This window comes from Callospermophilus lateralis, chromosome 13 (genome assembly GCF_048772815.1).
Source record: "Callospermophilus lateralis isolate mCalLat2 chromosome 13, mCalLat2.hap1, whole genome shotgun sequence".
In the NCBI taxonomy this organism is placed as follows: Eukaryota; Metazoa; Chordata; class Mammalia; order Rodentia; family Sciuridae; genus Callospermophilus; species Callospermophilus lateralis.
This window is the reverse complement of record NC_135317.1, coordinates 35,746,964-35,764,876: the sequence shown is the minus strand read 5'-3', so window position 1 is coordinate 35,764,876 and position 17,913 is coordinate 35,746,964. Positions and strand designations below refer to the sequence as shown.

The following is a 17,913-nucleotide window of genomic DNA, read 5'->3' as shown; positions in this document are numbered from 1 at the left end:
AAATAATCTATAGTTTCACTATAGTCATTACTTTGAATTTATCCCATATTTCAAGAGTGATATTTATTGGGTAAGAACATTGTCTTGTGGCAAGAAGTTGTGGGGATATGCATCTAAGCTAAGAGAATATAGCTTTGGAAAAACCTTCTAGCACAAAATAAAAAATAGTTAGCATAATGTTCAGCTTAGATTCACCTCTGCTTTCCTTCTAAGTTTTTATTCACTTTTTTTATACGATAAGCCTATACAAGTGGCAGAAATTGGAATAGAGCTAGAGAAAAAGGTTCTTAAGGGAGCTTTTGGTGTGTTTTTATTTTCTTCTAATGTATGTAGTTGATAGATGTGAGTATCTTGACACACACACAACCCCATGCAAATTAGCTTGAGCTGGGTGTTTCTAAATAATGCCACCTTTGCTGACTGACAACTTGAGAGTCTTAAAAATCAACACTGAAAACCAGGTTGAATTGTTAAAATTTTGCTATTCTCCACAAACATGGAGGTTTGTTTGACAATTAGCAGTATCTTACCAAAGCAATTGTCATGATGCACACTATATCCCAGAAGTTAAGAGGTATGTTAATCCTCAAGTGCTTCTAACTGAGATAAGCAAAACGCCAGAGTACATCACTGTAGGCCTTAGGCAGAGGGGAGAGAAAGTAAAAGAATGAGTTAAAAACAACAATAACTAAAAAGGAATAGTAGGGAAAGAATCAAGCAAAAAGAAATTCAAAGGCATATTGGAAAGACTAAGAATGTCCACACCTAGAGCACCGTGGACCTGAGGCTCCTTCCTTCACTGGGTCTCCTTATTGGTCTTCTGGATGATATGCAAACCATGTTGGTTATTCCTGCCATATTTTAATATAAAAACCTAGACTTCAGGTAAATAGGATTCAGGGGATATATTTATAATTAGAGATACTAACAAATAAACGTTTTTTTTGAGCATCTTCTTTGAGCAAAGGCATGTTAAGCTCCTTATGCTTTAGAAACAGGTAGCCAAGTGTACAGTTAGATAAGGTGAAACTGAATGTGGGAACCCCTAGAAATACAAAGGATAAGATCCAAGTTTATAGGAATGATGAAGTTCAAACATCTATGAGACTCATTTATGACTTTAAGGAGAAATAATTAGAGTGTCCCACAATTTCTACAGTTTTATAAAGAAGGAAGAGTCGGTCCTGGGGAGAGCTTTAGAGTGAGTATACAGAAGGGGAAATGGGGAAAATATATTTGAGATAATATATAAATGAGTTTGAGTGAGTGAAGTTAGGGAAATGTTTACTCAAAAAAAAGTTGCATATTAGGATTAGAAAACAGGTTGGGACAATTGTACATAAAGCTTTAAAGGTTAGTTTGAGTCATCAATTGTTAATTAGGTAAGTAATAAACATTAAGAAGATAAATCTAAGCAAGATGCCTATAATGCCAGCACTGGGGAGGCTGAGGCAGAAAAATCTCAAGTTCAAAGCCAACCTGAACAACTTTGTTACTTACAGAGACTCTGTCTCAAAATAAAAAGAAATGATAGCTAGGTATGATGGTGCAGACCTGTAATCCCAGCAGCTCAGGAGCTTGAGGAGGATCGTGAGTTCAAAGCCAGCCTCAGCAAAAGTGAGGCTCTGAAGAGCTCAGTGAGACCCTGTATCTAAATAAATTACAAAAAATGGAGCTGGGGATATGACTCAGTGGTTGAGTGGCCCTGAATTCAATCTCCAGTACCAAAAAAATAAGTAAAAATAAATGGGGGTGGCGCTGGGGATACAGCTCAGTTGGTAGAGTGCTTGCCTTGCATGCACAAGGCCCTGGGTTTAATCTGAAGCACCACCAAATAAAATAATAATAATAAAGTAAAATAAAGTAAATAAGGACTGGGGATGTACCTCAGTGACTCTTACCTAGCATGCATGATGGTTTGGATTCAATCACCTGTACTACAATGAAAAAAAAAAACAATCTAGACATTTAAGACAATACCTTAAAGTGGAGAAAAATTGGAATCGGTACATCACTTTGAAGGATGTAGCAAAAGTTTGTATGAGATGCTTTGGTTATTCTGCTCTTACAAAGCAAGATGAAAAAAAAAAATGTATAGCTTCGAACACAAATTACAAAGTCCAGCAGAGGACTTTATGAAGCATTTTGTTTTAAAAAAAGGACTATATGCAAATCATAGTACACAAAGACTATGTCTTCTCGGTTCACTGTGTGCATGTTGACAAAGAATACGGACAATTATTGTTTTCTGATGTTTAAGTTACCAGTGTTCCATTGCATTTTAAAAAGTGAGTTCTTAAATCATGTGTTTAAAATCTGTACACACGGTGTTTTTTTTAAAAAAAGATACATTTTCAGTTTCTCAAGTTGTTTTGTTTTTGAACCTCATGTCAGTGATTCAGCTGATGTGGAGGATGATTTGTCTTAGTGGAGTGGTTGGTGACAAACCCAGCAGATCAAGCAGATGTCTGTGTCATCTTTACTGCTTCAAAATGCCGTTTTCCTTCAACAAGATCCCCCAAATAGTGATAAACCTGACGTCTTGAATGATCTCTGTCTTCTTTGGAGAAAATGCTGATACAAAGATAACGTTTTTTTTTTTCTCTTAAAATATTCTAGCCTGTAACTTCTGTATATAAATCTCTATATGTCATTTAAAGAAACATAGCAGAAATGACTTAGAGACGGACCTGAGTTTCTTCAAAATAAAACCGGAATCTCATGTACAAGTTTTCGGATTAATAAATAGCTTGCTTGTTTTTCCATTGTTCATTCATATAATCAATTGAACCCCTTTAAGAGACACCATACAAGAAGCTTCACTGTGCACTAGGAAGGATAAGCTCTAGTGTCTGCTCAAGAGCTTAGAGTCTAAGATGAGGAGTAAGATATAAATAAACATTGGGAGAAGGCTGACTGTAAGTGCTCATGGAGCAGGATCTCGCTCAAAAAAGAGATGATTCTTGTTGGACCAATTAGCAGGTTTGTGAAAGAGCTCACCTTTGGTCTTGGTCTAAAGGAAGATAAAATTTTAGTAAGCAAAGAAACAGTCTGCAAAAGGTGAAGTGGGAAGGGGCATTCCAGACAAGGGGACGCCAAGCTAAGTGACAGTGCTGAGCCCACGTGGAGTATGCTTGGAGGGCTGTCAAGATAATCACTTTATCTTGAAAGGAAGGTTGGAAGGAGAGTCCAATGAAGATGGCAGGAACTATATAATTTGAACATTAGGAATTTGGATGATATCTTGCAAGCATTGGACTTCTTTATTCTTGGGTTACTGTGCCTGATGTAGGATAGATTCAGTGGAAAAAGAGAAGGAGCCAGTGCAAGACCCATAACTTGAATTGTTTAATCACTGTGGTCCGTTAAGATGCAGTGAAAAAAAAAAAAAAAAAACTAAGAACAATTTAGATGCCTTCTGGACCACTGACTTGATGGATCTCTTCTGTGATTGACTAGCTGGTATAAACAGACTGGCCTGTGTGACAAATTCTCATCAGCCTTACAAATCTTAAATCAATTATTAACCATACAAGGCTTGGAAGAAAAAAAAAGAAACCACATATCAGGCTAAAGAAAGTTCATTGCAGGCCATTTCAAATAGGCCAGGGGCTGAGATTATTAAGAAGGAACATATTGGTTTCTATTCTAGGAGCTGTCAATTCTCCCTGTGTCTACAAATTCCTCTTGAACCTGTTTCTACATTGGATGTGGGAAAAAACAAAGTGAAATGTTTTCATGGTGAATCCAAGCTGTGCAAATAAATAAAGTAGACACTCTAAAAACCACAGACCCTTTCATCTTACCTCGCTGCTTGCCATTTCCCACGTCTTCTTAAAATCTCTTTCCCCATCCTCTCCACGCAGACACAGACTCATTTAAAACTAAAATTAACTTCAAGATAATGCCTCATGTTTTCTAGTATCAATACAATTTCAAGTCAGAAAGTAGTTTAAAATATAGACTTACATAGAATTCACTGTGGTCGAGCTTTGTATTTCATAATATTTCACTATGAATAAACTTAAGTCCCTAGTTAAAAAATGCAAATTAAAACCAAACATTGGGTCATTTATTTATAAACTACAAAGATAAAATATTTACCTATTGAACATTTTAATATGCACAAGCCTCAATCAGCCATACAAATAATGCACAAAATGAATCGGAAATACAATCTTATTTTCTGGTTCACTGATAGCAAAACCTGAAAGCATTTATTTATATTGTATTTAAAAATTCCTTTAGAATATAAATATTTCCAGCCATACAAAGCTAATTCTCTATGCATTTCATAAAAATATTTCCATTAATGGTATCACTAAGGTGTGTCATTTGCATAACTTACCACTTATTTTCTTTCTGTATGAATACCTTAATTAGCTCTTTTGTATTATTAGGCTGATCTTTTAGATGCTTCAAAAAGTAGAATTAAGTTTGAGAATTTAAACTTTAACGCCTGTGGCCATCATTGCTGATGGTATTTTTACCCAAATCCATAATGGGTGCACATGACTGGCATTAGTTAGGATTAGGGTGGTGGGTTAATTGCTGTTTTATGTAATAGGAAAGAGAAGAGGTATGTATAGTTATTCAGATAACTCTGCTCCCAAACTTAACTATGTGGACAGATGGTGATTCATAATTAAAACATTGTGTGGAATTGCGAGCATTTGGACATGAGATTAGAAAGCCAAGGTAAAATGAATTAAAAAAACAAATATGAAAAGCATATTTCCTACCTTGATTATATGAAGGACATGCCCTGTCTTCCTGTCTATACAAATTTCCAGTTGTAAGTTTCATAAGGAACTTCTGAATTTTAGGTCTATTTTCTTTTCATTTGCCATGTGGTAACTAAGAAAATATAAAAGTGTTCATTCAATAATGAACTCTTATTATTAGAGAAATGAATACATGGATGTTTGAAGAGTCAACAGGCAAAAGCAAAATATAAATTGCTCTTCTTCCCCTGGCTCCTAGTCTACTTAGTTCCCTTCTCAAGATAGAAACACCTGTTACTTTTTTGAATTCATGATATATTACATCTAAATTTACAATAATTATATTGGGTCAATAATCATTTGCTTTTCTGCTTTAACTCCCCAGTAAGAAAGATTTTTAAAAAATGAATACATGTTATCTTCATTGAGTTTCAGGAAGTATATTACCAAATCTTATATCTTCTTTTGTTCTGGCTTTCAAATAGTAATATTTTATTTATAGTTTCAAGTAGTATTTCTTGCTTTTTAAAGGGATTTAATGAATAACAGGAATAAAATGGATTTTAGGGGAGAAACAGAGTTAGTTATTATAATGATTGATTTATAAATACCCATCCCCGTCTTCTTTCAAGTGTGTAACCTCATGAGACAGAACTTGATGTATACATTAACTTTTAGAATCTAGTGAGAAAGCAAAGTTATTTTGTCTTTTAAAATTATCATTAACAGAGAGCAGAGATTGTGAATACCCAGGGATCTGTAAATGAAGGGAAGATATAGAAGTGATAGATACTAGACAAAAGCAAATCCATCCCAATTTGGTTTACCAATTTCATGTAACACCTTCAGTTCACAAAGGTTTCTGGACAGAAGATAAATTGCATGTTGTCTGTTCCACTGTGTGTAACTGATTCTCTGAGATATACCTCCAAACACCAGAGAGCTCATCTTAGCAGTCCCTGGGATGGTTTATTCTTCCTCCAAACTGTCGAGTGTCAGCAGAAGATTCAGCAGATTTACCAACATTACTACATTTCTTTTCCCTGTGGCCTTAGGACTTGCATTATTTGCAAGCATCTTGGTTTCCACTACTCTGGACACATGTTGTATTTAATTGGCACTGGCTCCCTGGGTTTGTGGGTGGGAAGTGTCAATAAATGACTTGGAGAAAAGCCATATAGAAGCTAGAGCTGAGTGATGGTCTGTCTATCATTGTGTTTTCCTATCTATCAAATAGCACAATAAAATTATCTTCACATAAAGATTTTTAGGATGATTAATTAATTCATATGTTATTGATATTTGTTTCATAGAAAATATTACATAAATAGTATGTATGATTACTATAATTTTTATAAGTTAATTTTCTTTTATTTCTTTTTGAAATGGTTTCTCTGTAAAGCTGTGTTTACTCACTAAATCTGTTTGTCTGAAGTTTCTTAGATGACATAATTTTCTAGATTTCCATGCAAAAAAAATGTAAGGTATAACTCAAGGAGTATTTAAAAAATTAACTTATAGCCGCTGTAACTGCTCCTTTTACAGGCTGAGTTATCCATTTGTGACCAGGAAATGTAATTATATTAGATGACTAGGATATCCACTTTATCAGGGTGATTATATCTGTCATTTCTATGTGCAGTGTGCAATGTGCAGTTTCAAGTTCACTTCTAAAGACCTCCCAATGACAATATCGGGGACTCTGGAACACTTTCTAGAAATTCTTGTCTTTCAACCCAAGACAAATAGAAAGAATCTTGAAATCTCTACCTAATAGTGATATCATAGGTCATCACTGAGTAGTGGAACTGTTATATGAAGCAAGTCACATATGCCAGTATGCTTCTCATTCTATCCTTTGTATAATAAGAACTTTAAGCTCAGTCATGAAACATAGGGATACATTGATGGTGAGCGGAGGGGCACTGCCCTGTGGATCCCAACAGTGGCCTTTCTTAGAATTGAGATTTATTTAAACACTAACAGTCTAACTCAAAAACATACAGAAGACCCAACCCCAAGTGAAAATTTGAATGTTAATTAAAGGTACATGTAAGGCTTTGCCTTTTAATTAGATAAAATTTCTATATTTATATCTGTTTTTCAATGCTGCATTTATTTGCAGTATGTTTTTCCTACATCACAGATAACTTGTAGGTATAATGTAGTTCAAACTTGTGTTCTCCTTTGAACTGTAAGCTTTGGACCTGAGGGTAGTGTTAAAAAAGTAATCGATCAAAATATTTTGTTGGTTAAGACTAACGGGATTGTGATGGGGTTGGATTACTTTGTTTATCTGACTAGCTTGAGGGCTACTGAGAAATTTTTGTTTGAACTATTGGAATTGATCAAATGAGAGTTTCCTGACTAAAAAAGCAAATAAAGTAGAAGCAAAATGCCTTTTAATTAGTTTATAAGATAATTGTCAATTCCCTAGGATACTTAAAAAAAATCTTACTTAAGTACAAAATTAATAAAATTTTGGGCAATTATATTTTGTAAAAAATAGGGAGAGCATGGGTGGAAATTTACCTCTAGATAGGGAATAGGGGTGTGAGGAAAAGGGAGGGAGAAGGGGAATAGCATGAATGGTGGAAGGAGACGTTCATTATTATACAAAATACATGTATGAAGATGTGAATTGGTGTCAACATATCTTGTATATAATCAGAGATTTGATAACCTGTGATATAAAGGTGTATTAAGAATTGTAATGCAAAAAAAATGAATGTAATGCACTCCACTATTGTCATGTAAGAAATAATAAAAAAAATTCTATAAGTGATAAAGAGTAAAATACTTTAAATTTTAGAAGTTGTGGTAAAATATATATAGCAGATGAAATTTATGAAATTACTATTTCTGTAACTATTACTATTTATGAAATTACTATTTCTGAGATCTTAGTCATTGAGCTATAAAAAAGAAGTTTTTTTTCTCTTGACTTCTTCTTCATATGTAGTAATCTCTTTAGTTAATTTATTATTTTCCTCCAAAATGCCAAATCTTTGTACTAGCATATTTTGCAAGCCAAATTTCTTGTTGTTGTTGTTTAACTTACCTATGGTTCGATAATTGAAGATTACTTAGGAGAAATTTTTGGAACTATTTTTTATATTAGATAAATCTAATCAAACTGTTGATATAATTCAGAAATCATTGACTACTCCCAACTTCTGTACAGTTTAAAAAGTAAAATTCATAAAATGTAACTAAATATTATTATACAATCATGTGTTAATATAGGAAGAATGGTTATGATAAAAATCAAGATGTAAAATTGAATAATACTATGAGAACAATTATTTAGAAATGCACATCAAATAGAATAGGAGGTGAATTAAGTACTGATTATTTTAGAATCACTGCATTATGAGTGGTTGGTTTTCTGTTGCCTAGTTTCCAAATGTTCTTATTTTAAAAATGTGTTTTTTTGTTTTGTTTTGAGAGGGGTTGATTGACTTGGTGTGATTTGGGTTGGGTTAGTTTGTTTGTTTGCTTGTAGGGTGGGGGTGAAGCCTCATACATGCTAGGCAACTGACCTAGAAATGAGCCATATCCCCAGCCCTGAAAAATGATGTGTCAATTTCAACTCTTGTATAATAATTATTATAAGGAGTAGGAATCTGACTTCTTTTTGCTGGAGATGGCTACCCATTGACTTTAACAGTTTTTAATAAATTTTGTTTCTCATCAATGTACATTATGCTACGAATGTAGTTCTCTTATTTTTCATAGAATTTAAAAAATATATTATAACATTTACCTGATTTTTATCATAAGTATAACTATAAAAAATACATTAGGAGTCTATTTTATAATCATGAAATTGGGAATTTTTTTAGAGTGGTATAAAGCCCAGAAACTGTAAAGGAAAATATTGATAAAATTGCATATAGTCAAACCTCATTTTATTCCACTTAGCTTTATTGTTCTTTGTAGAAATTGCATTCTTTTTACAAATTGAAGGTTTGTGATAACTGTGTTGAGCAGTTATCTATCTGCTACCATTTTTCAACAGCTCAGATGATCATTTGCTTTTTGTTTTTTAGAAATAAAATATTTTTTAGACAGATTTGACAACTATACGGTGAATGTTTTGGTTTGGATATGATGTGTGACTGTGAGACTATGCAAGAAGTCTTAGAGGAGAAAAGATCTGGGTATAAGATCCTTAGCCCAATCAGTGAATCAATCCCATGATGGGATTAACTGAATGGTGGCTAAAGGCCCATAGGGTGTGGCTGGGGGAGGTGGGAATTGGGGACATGCCTTTGGGGTGTGTGTTTTGTATTTGGCAAGTGAAATCTTCTTCCACTTGCTGATCATCCTGTGAGCTGCTTCCCTCTGCTACACTCTTCCCCCATAATGTTCAGCCTCCCCTGGAGCCTAGAGGAATGGACCCAGCTGTCTAAGGACTGACACCTCTGAAATTTTAAGCCCTCAAATAAACTTTTTCTCCTTTCAATTGCTCTTATGGGGTCTTTTAGTCACAGCAGTGAAAAAGCTGACAAAAACAATGAGAAATGACAAAGATCCTTTTTAAACAGGAGTTAGAGGAATTTCTGATTTTAGGAATTTGTTACTCCCATTTTAACACCAACCCAAAACTATGGAACCTGTTAGGGAGTTGAAATTGCAGAGCAAATCTCCATTCCCAAAATCTTGTGCCTTCAAGGACACTTAAAAATCTGTTTTTGGAGCAGAAAGCACTGTAACCAAAAATTGATAATAACCCCTAAGATCTAACTTCAGCAAGGTTAAAGTTCAAGTGTAGATTGGTCTAACAGTAAGCAACTCCAGGGGATTCCAGTCTGAAGGGAACAATTAAACATTTATGGACTTGACCTTCCAGAAACACAGAAGATTCTCCCAATGGAAGTCTGAGAAAGGTCCCTCTTGGCTCTGGGAAAGAAGGAAGAAGCAATCACTATGGAGGCCACCCAGCCTTCTGCAAAGGAAAGGCCTAATGTTTAGGGAAAGGTTTTCATCAGTTGAGGCAGAGGCATTCCTGCCACTAGAGCAACCCCCTCCAACCTTCCCTGTTAGTACAGGGGAAGACAAAATATGTGGTAAACAGGAGTCAAGACTTCACGTGAATAGGTCAGGAATGCTATATCCAGGGGGGGAAGTGACAGGCAGCGGGGAAAATACCCCAGTACAGAAATCTCTGGGAAGGTCACAGACCAAAAATACTTAGGACTGAGAAACTTATAAAAATCAAAAAGGAAAGAGGAAAAGAAAAGAACATGGAAGAGTTGCACAATCACAATAAAAATGAAACAGGAGTATCCAAAGAGAAGAGGAGAGAACAGAAGAAATATTTGGAGTAATAATAGCCAAGAACTTTCCAAAATTGACAGACACCAAACCAAAGGGCTCAGAAAACACCTACCAGGAAAGGAGCAACCAAAAACCGTGCCTATGCATATCATTTTCAGACCAAAAAGGAGGAAAAAAAAGTCTTGAGAAAAGCATATCTGCTGAAAAATAGTCAACTAGCATTGCTGAAAGCTGTCAAGGTCAGCAAAAGCAAGCAAGTATGAGAAGCAGACAGGAGGATGCTCAGCAGGCATGACAACTGAATGGAAGGTGGCATCCTGGGGGCAGGCACCCAGGCAGAAAAAGACCTGGAAACTAAGGAAATATGAGTTTAGTTGATAATTTAGTTAATAATAATGTATCAATTAACTTTCGAATAATAATGTGCCAATTGATGTTTCCTTAATTTTAACAAAGACACCATACTAATGTTAAGATGTAACACTACAGTAGAAAACATGTGGAGTAGATGGAAAGACTCTAAACTGAATTTTTAATTTTCTGTACATCTCAACAAATTCTAAGATACAGTTTATTTTAAAACATTGGGAATACAAGTGGCAATTAAACATATGAAAAAGATATAATCTCACTCATAGTAAGTAGAATGCAAATCAGAATTACATGGAGATACTATTTTCAAACGTGATTTAGAAAGAATTTTTAAAAATGAATTTTTATTGGAACATCATAATTATACATAATAGTGGGATTGATTATGCCATATTCAAACATGCACATAGTTTGATTAGTCTCATTCCCCACTACCTTCCATTTCCTTTCTTTCCTTATCCTCTTGCTTTTATCTACTTATTGCCCTTTTACTTTTAATTCTCTTATTTTATTAAGTGTATATGTGTATGTGTGTGCATGTGTGTGTGCATGTGTGTGTGTATGTGTGTGTGTGTGTGTATATATATATATATTTATTTATTTATGAGTGATTCATTGTGAAATGTTGTACATAGACATAGTATAATTTGGTAGATTCCATTCCCCAGTAACATCCCCATGGCCCTTCTCTCTTCCCTCCCTCTCAATCCCCTTCCTCTACTCTGTAGATCTTTCTTCCTTTTATTCCTACCACCACTATATATATATACACACACACATATATATAAATATATATAAAAATATATAAAACATATACATATCTAAAATAAATATATCTAAATGTATATATATTTGAATATATATATATATATATATATATATATATATATATATATATATTCATATTCTCTCTCTCTCTCTCTCTACCTTCCACATATGAGAGAAAACATCCAACACTTGACTTTCTTACTCTGGCTTATCTGAGCATGATGTTAATATTTTCTTTAGAGTGTGAGGAAGATGCTCTCAAGCATTGCTAATGGCAATTCATTATTATCTACTAAATTATAAAATATATAATTGACACTGTGATTTCTACTTCAAAAAATGTATCCTGATGATATCCTGGCATACATCTGAAAGATCTATATAAGGATAACTAATACAAAAACATTGAAAACCACCTGAATCCTCATTAATAAGGATGTTCAAGTTAAATAAGTTATTGTACACCCATAGAAAGGAATGTTGTGTGCTCTTTAATTAGAATGAAATAGCTTTATGTGTGCTTGGTTAAAAAATAACAAGATGCAGAACAATGTTACTTACATTTAAGTGTGTGTATATGTATGCAGACAGATTTATACATGCATAAACTCTCTCTGAAATAATTTGGAAAAAAACATGATGCTTCCAAGAATTAGAAAAATCTCTTCAAGGACATACAAGAAATTATTAACAGTGGTAATCCTCAGAGCAAATTAATTGGTGGATGACTGGAGGTCAGGAATAGGAAAGAGATGTAATTTTCACAATCAGTTGAGCATATCAAGTTATTATTGTGTCACATATTACCTTTCAAACACCATTAATATTTAAAATCCTTATTGGTAATAATTGATAGGAATAAATTTTGGCAGTGTGTGTATTTTTATGATATAATCTTATAATAGATGTATCAAACAAAATGAACAGTCTGTAAGAGCATAATGTGCAAAATTTGTTTCATAATTGTTTCTATTTCAAAACTTCTTCTTTTTTTTTTTTCAATGTTGATCATAGAACCCAGGGCCTCATGCATGGTTGGCAAGGGCTGTACCACAGAGGTACAGCTTCAACTTTAAAAATGCATAATGTTTTAGAGTTTGAGGCAGTTGAAATTGTTCATGAAATAACCTGTTTTATTAAGAAAGAATCATTTATATTTATATTTATTTTTTTGAGGGACTATTGAGTACCATCCTAAAACATAGAACCCATGACTCTAGTTTAATACACCAAAGGTTCCTGAGTACAAAATTGAATTGGTATCAAATTGCTAACATGGCAGAGAAAGAAGGGCAGAAAAAAAATTTTTTTCTTGATTTAAATGCATCAGTCACAGTAAGGATAGATTATATTCCCATTTTAATATTTTATATTATTAGCAGCTATTTAGTTAACAAGAAGATCATTTAAAACTAAAACAACTTCCCAAGTACTTTCTAAGGAGAGATGGGAAATGGAAGTGGTTTGTATGTGTCGTAAATCTTGTAAATTTGGCAGCAAGAAGTACAAGTGTTTCCAGAGTAGACCCAGGAGGAAGAAGTGAATTAGAAATAGGAAGGGCCAAAACTGCAGGAGCTCTTCTTGCCATGGCTGGGACATTCTTTAATTAGGATGTCCAAAGGGCTTAGTGACTTTGGGCAGGATTGATACTCTGGAAGTAGAGATCTTTTGGAACAAAGAGATCCACAGGGATGTCTTCATTCCGGCCATCCTGTCTTTGAGCAGGGCTCCACAGAGCAAGAGCCAACTGACCTCTGAGTAGCAGAGGCCTGGCTGGGTTTCAGGGCTGGCCTTGGTGAGATGAGATGATCCAGTGGTGCCTTCCGGAGCCTCTGTGGAGTCATTCTGAGTAACTCCCTGCAGGAGGTGGGAGGAGGACACTTCCCAGTGAAGAAGGCTTAGGCTGGAACCTACTCTAGGCAAGATGGGATGCATTTCCCACCAGGAGATTCTTCAAAGACAACAGACAGCTCCTGGCTGTCCTCAAGTTGCAAAAATACCTCTACATATATTTGATCAAGAAGGTATAGAATGCAGGATTCAGTACCAACTTCTGAAGGTGCTCAGGATGGCAGCATTACAGGTAAGGAATTACATCCTAAGTCTGTAAAAATATCCCTATTGAGAAATCTGCACCTCTTTAATGTTGTCCAGGTGGCATCTTTATATCTTTCTTTTTGATATGGCAGACTTTTAGGTCAAGGACAAAAGCATGTATTTCTTTTTTCCTCTGGAGGTGATGGGTTATTTTGTTCAGTGGTTGATCTCACAGCAGTTTCCCAAGCAGCTTGGCACTGTTAATAGCAGGCTCTCATGTCTTGATTTTTTGGTAAAGACTACTATTCAACTCAGAGTGTATTTTTTAATCTGATTTCCACAGACTAAACTGCAGCTATGGTTTTCAACATTTCATGCTTTGTAGGTGACTATCACGAAACAGATAAAATGCTAGAATGAATAACAGACTGTGTCTCAGAATTACCAGGCATGTTTCTTTAAGATACAGTTCTCTGGGCCCTGCTTAAAGTGGCTGCTGTAGAATTTCCATGAAGGAGAGGCAGAGGGTCAACAGCCGGGTTAGCAGGTGGGGCCAGGAAGGGCTGAACACAGCAAGGGGTCTCTCAGTTCAGTCTGCATGGCACACATACTATGCTGGGAAAGATTCTGTTTCATTTTCATGAAAAAAAAAAATCAAGATTCTTAATATTTCAAGTTTCCAAATGTATATAAGATTTGTATTTGTTATTGATGGTTATGGTTTTGTTTGGGAAGACATGAGAAAGCTGGTGTGCGTCATGGAGACCAAAGCCCTCCTCTGAGCCACCTCCAGACATGGCCACTCCTACTCAATCAGACATTCTGGTAGCAGGACCAGCAATGTAGTTTTCAACAACTCCTCAGGTGATTCTCCTGTTTATATGTGCATGCCTATGGGGACAAGACACACTCTAAGGAACAGCTTTTGTGTAACATCTGGTCAGTGAGGACTCTGTAGTAAAAATGCACTCATAAAAATCTCTCTACTTACAACATAGAGGAAGCAACTAGAGGTTTTAGATATAAATTCAACTACAGCTGTATACAAGCCAGGAAAGACAGGGAGGAAAATGACACTACTCATCCTTAACAGAGGATCTAATTACTTTCTTGTAAATAGTTTGCTTGACAGATCAAGATTTAGACCTCAGAGAACAAGACTGTTGCTCCAAGGCTCAATGTCACCTCTGTTTTGGGTCTTTCTCCCTAGAGGTTTCACTAGGGATAACTACTTGTTTTGTCTATTTTGTGTTCTGACAGTATTTAAAGATAACTAGTGGACTGGGGTGGTGGCTCAGTGATAGAACGCTTGCCTGGCACGTGTGAGGCACTGGTTCAATCTTCAGCACTACATAAAAATAAATAAATAAAGGTATTATGTCCATCTCCAACTAAAATAAATAAATTAATTAATTAAAATTTTAAAAAGATAGCTAGCACTTATTGTCTTTCATTAACTTTTCCCAGATTTGAGTCCCAAACAATAATGTTTCTCCACATTCTCTCCTTCTTCTTTGTTCTATTGTTTTTAGGAAATAAGGGCATTGTGCATATTCTTATTGGCATCTACCACCACACCGTACCTCAGCAAAACCAGTTTTCAGGATTCTTTCAGTTTGGAACAAATGCAAAATTTGGGGCAGTCAGTTCAAATTAACAATATAATCATGAGCCATCGCCATTTGGATACAATCTCAAAACTGGACACAGAAGTTACTTTTATTTATCGTTCAAAAATAAGATTCATGTCACAACCATCTCATTATAATCACTGATGTGTTACGAGCCTCGAAACACCAGGCCTCCAGCATAACAGAAGAGTCACCTTCAGAGAAGTGACATGAACACCAGTTGGGATAACTACTGCACCACTTACATGTGCCTTGTACTAAAGACAGTGCCCTAAGATTAAAGCTGTTTGCATCGAGCCTTGTGGACCTTAAACACATAGCAAACAGAACATACAAGAAATTACTTCTAGATTTTATGAGATAATTCCTAAATTCATTATTAGTAAGGATCTCCTCTTGAGCCCCTAATATTGGACAGGCAAAGATGAGAACACAAAGATTTTGAAAAGGCCATTAAAGTTCTTGATTTTAAAATCTATTTTAGTTATATATTGTTAAGTCTGAAGTGCATAGCTCAATTTTCTTAAGTCAGTCAAACCCATTTTCATTTACAGTAGAACTACCTAGTCCTCGTGGGCCAGCAAAGACCCCAGAATTTTGATCTATCTATTTGCAGATTCTCCTCTAACCTCTGTGCTGGGGCTTGAAGAAGAGGTCTTCATGTGAATTGTTCAGCCCAAAGATAATACCTGTAACTCCAAAAATATTTCAGATAATTTATTTAGTAATTCTAAAAATGTGTGGCCAGCTAAGTAATTAAAAAAAAAAAAAAAATCCGTGGCCAACTTGCCTGTTTCCATGTAGTAAAGTACAATTCATCATTTTCATTTCCTTTGCCTTACACAGAGGAAAGATTCAAGCCAATAAATATTGAAGCTGTCCAGTGAGAGATTTGTTGAGCTATGTGTAAGACCCTGTGAGACTGTAGAACCTCTAGGAGCTTCTAACCTTCAGAGATTTTTCTTCCTTCAATAGATGCAGTTTAAGTATTTAAGCTTTGGCACTTTGGCAGCTGGATACACTATCCCTGATGAAGAGCCACTCGCTACCAATGAAAAAGTAATTCCTTCACCTAATGAAGTAGAAAATTTAAAACCAGGGGCAAAATATGTGCAGTTTGTTCTAAAGGAAAAATAAGTGGACTACATTTGGAACCACATTTCTGTATTGAAGTGTAGATTCCATGTCCCAGGCTTATTTCATTAGAATATTTTTTTATTAATGATTTCTCTACTACTTCTGACATAATCTTGAACCTTCCTGGTGTCTTAATTGATGGTACATTTGTTTTGGCACTTAGGCTCAACACCTATCTCTTGCCTCCACTTGAATGCTAATGAAGTGCATTTGAGACTGTATAGAATTAAAGAAATAGAAGATATAAGTTACTATAGAATTCAGTATTCATTTTTATCATGATCATTTTTCATGATTCATTTTTATCTCCAAAAATAAAAATTATCTAAACAGCCATGGGTCAAAGAGTAAAAATTCAAATGCTTCGTCGTACTGGGGATGGAAGAGGCCTGGAGATATTTCAAATCTCCTATAACTCTGTTTCTGACAAGTGGTCCCTAATGCATAGAGTGAGGATATCTCATAATGCTGCAATTTCTGTGCCAGTGCTTATTCTACATAGCAGTGTTGAAGAAGCTAAATGTTCCCTATATGTATTAAATTATCTTTAGTGACTATCCCCAAGGCAAATGAGCATTTGTAGCTTTGCATTTAGAGTAAAGCAGAATTATGAGTGAATAAGGTACTTTTCTGGGTCAAAATTTATCATTAAGGTTCAATATTTTAGTAAAGATCTAGGACTTTGGAGTTACTACTATTTAATGGTAGTTGTAAAGTCTATTTTGGTACAAGAGTCTTGCTTACAAGGAGCAGTGCTGAGCACTACCAATGAAACAAACAAGAAGGTCTGATCACTGTCCTCAAGAAAGGTAGACTTCAATATTAAACAGCATCTCCGGTAACTATTCCTGTTTACCACCAGATAGGCAGCAAATACGTTGGTTCAAGGTATTCTCCAGGAATATGGCTTTGGTTCAAGTTTTGCCACTGTAATTAATATCTCTGTACCTACTTTTCCTTAGATTTCTTATCTGTATATTGATTGTATCAGTAGCACCTACTTCAAAAGCTTTGTGAGAATTAAATACTATAATAAACGCAAATTGCAAATAACATACCTCAGCAAATGCTAAATTCTCAATAAAATTAACTATTTGGGCTATTTTTATATTTGTTAAGGTAAATATCTATTCCATAATTTAGAAAATTACTACAATTTATAATTTACCCCCCAAATAATATTATGAATCACATAGCTATTGGGATGTGGGGATAAGCTCAGCTCACAATTAGTTGTGAAACTTATTCCAGCATATTCTCACCTTAGTAACTGATTCAATGCATGCTTTGGTAAAAACATAAATAATGCCTGTCATGGATCTTCAGAAACATCCACAGATAGTCAAAAGAGGAAATGTTAAATTGGCATAATTCCAAAGTCTGCTGTTAAACTAAAAATATGTGGATGTGTGCTGTGTGCATTGCATGAGTCATGGATGAGTTGTAGAGAAAGTAGCATTTGACTTGGATCTTGAATGCTGAGACACTTGTGAGGGGAGTTTCAGGCAAAGGAAGCAGAAACACAGGCAAACTCTTCATGGCATTTTGCCAAATGGTGAGATGTCTAATGGTTCGTCCATTAGATTCCTAGAGCAATTTACTGAGAGTTCACGAAGAGAGTTCAGTGATATATAAAAGTCCTCAGTATTAGGGGAAAGTTGACCTTCATGTAGTAACCAGTGAGTTGGGTCATTGAATGTATTGTATAGGAAACTATTATGGTTGTATTTTTTTTTTTTTTTGTTTACATTGTGAAAGACAGATGGAAAGCAGAGTCATTATTATTCTGTTGTTGTTATTATTGTTGTTGAAGGTTGGTTAAAAATAAGAGTGCCTGAATTAGACAAGGTGGAGAACTCTGAAGAATGGAATGAGAGAGGGAATAGGGGGAATAGTTCATTGACTATTATATAAGAACTTTTACTGTACATTAATTAATTGAAGATAGAATAGAGTTCAAC

General features: G+C 35.0%; 1 protein-coding gene across 2 annotated transcripts in view; it reads left to right on the top strand.

Moving 5' to 3' along the window:
* Plxdc2 (plexin domain containing 2) overlaps positions 1 to 17,913 on the top strand; it is a 410,148-nt gene that overhangs the window by 222,560 nt on the left and 169,675 nt on the right. The window lies entirely within an intron of this gene.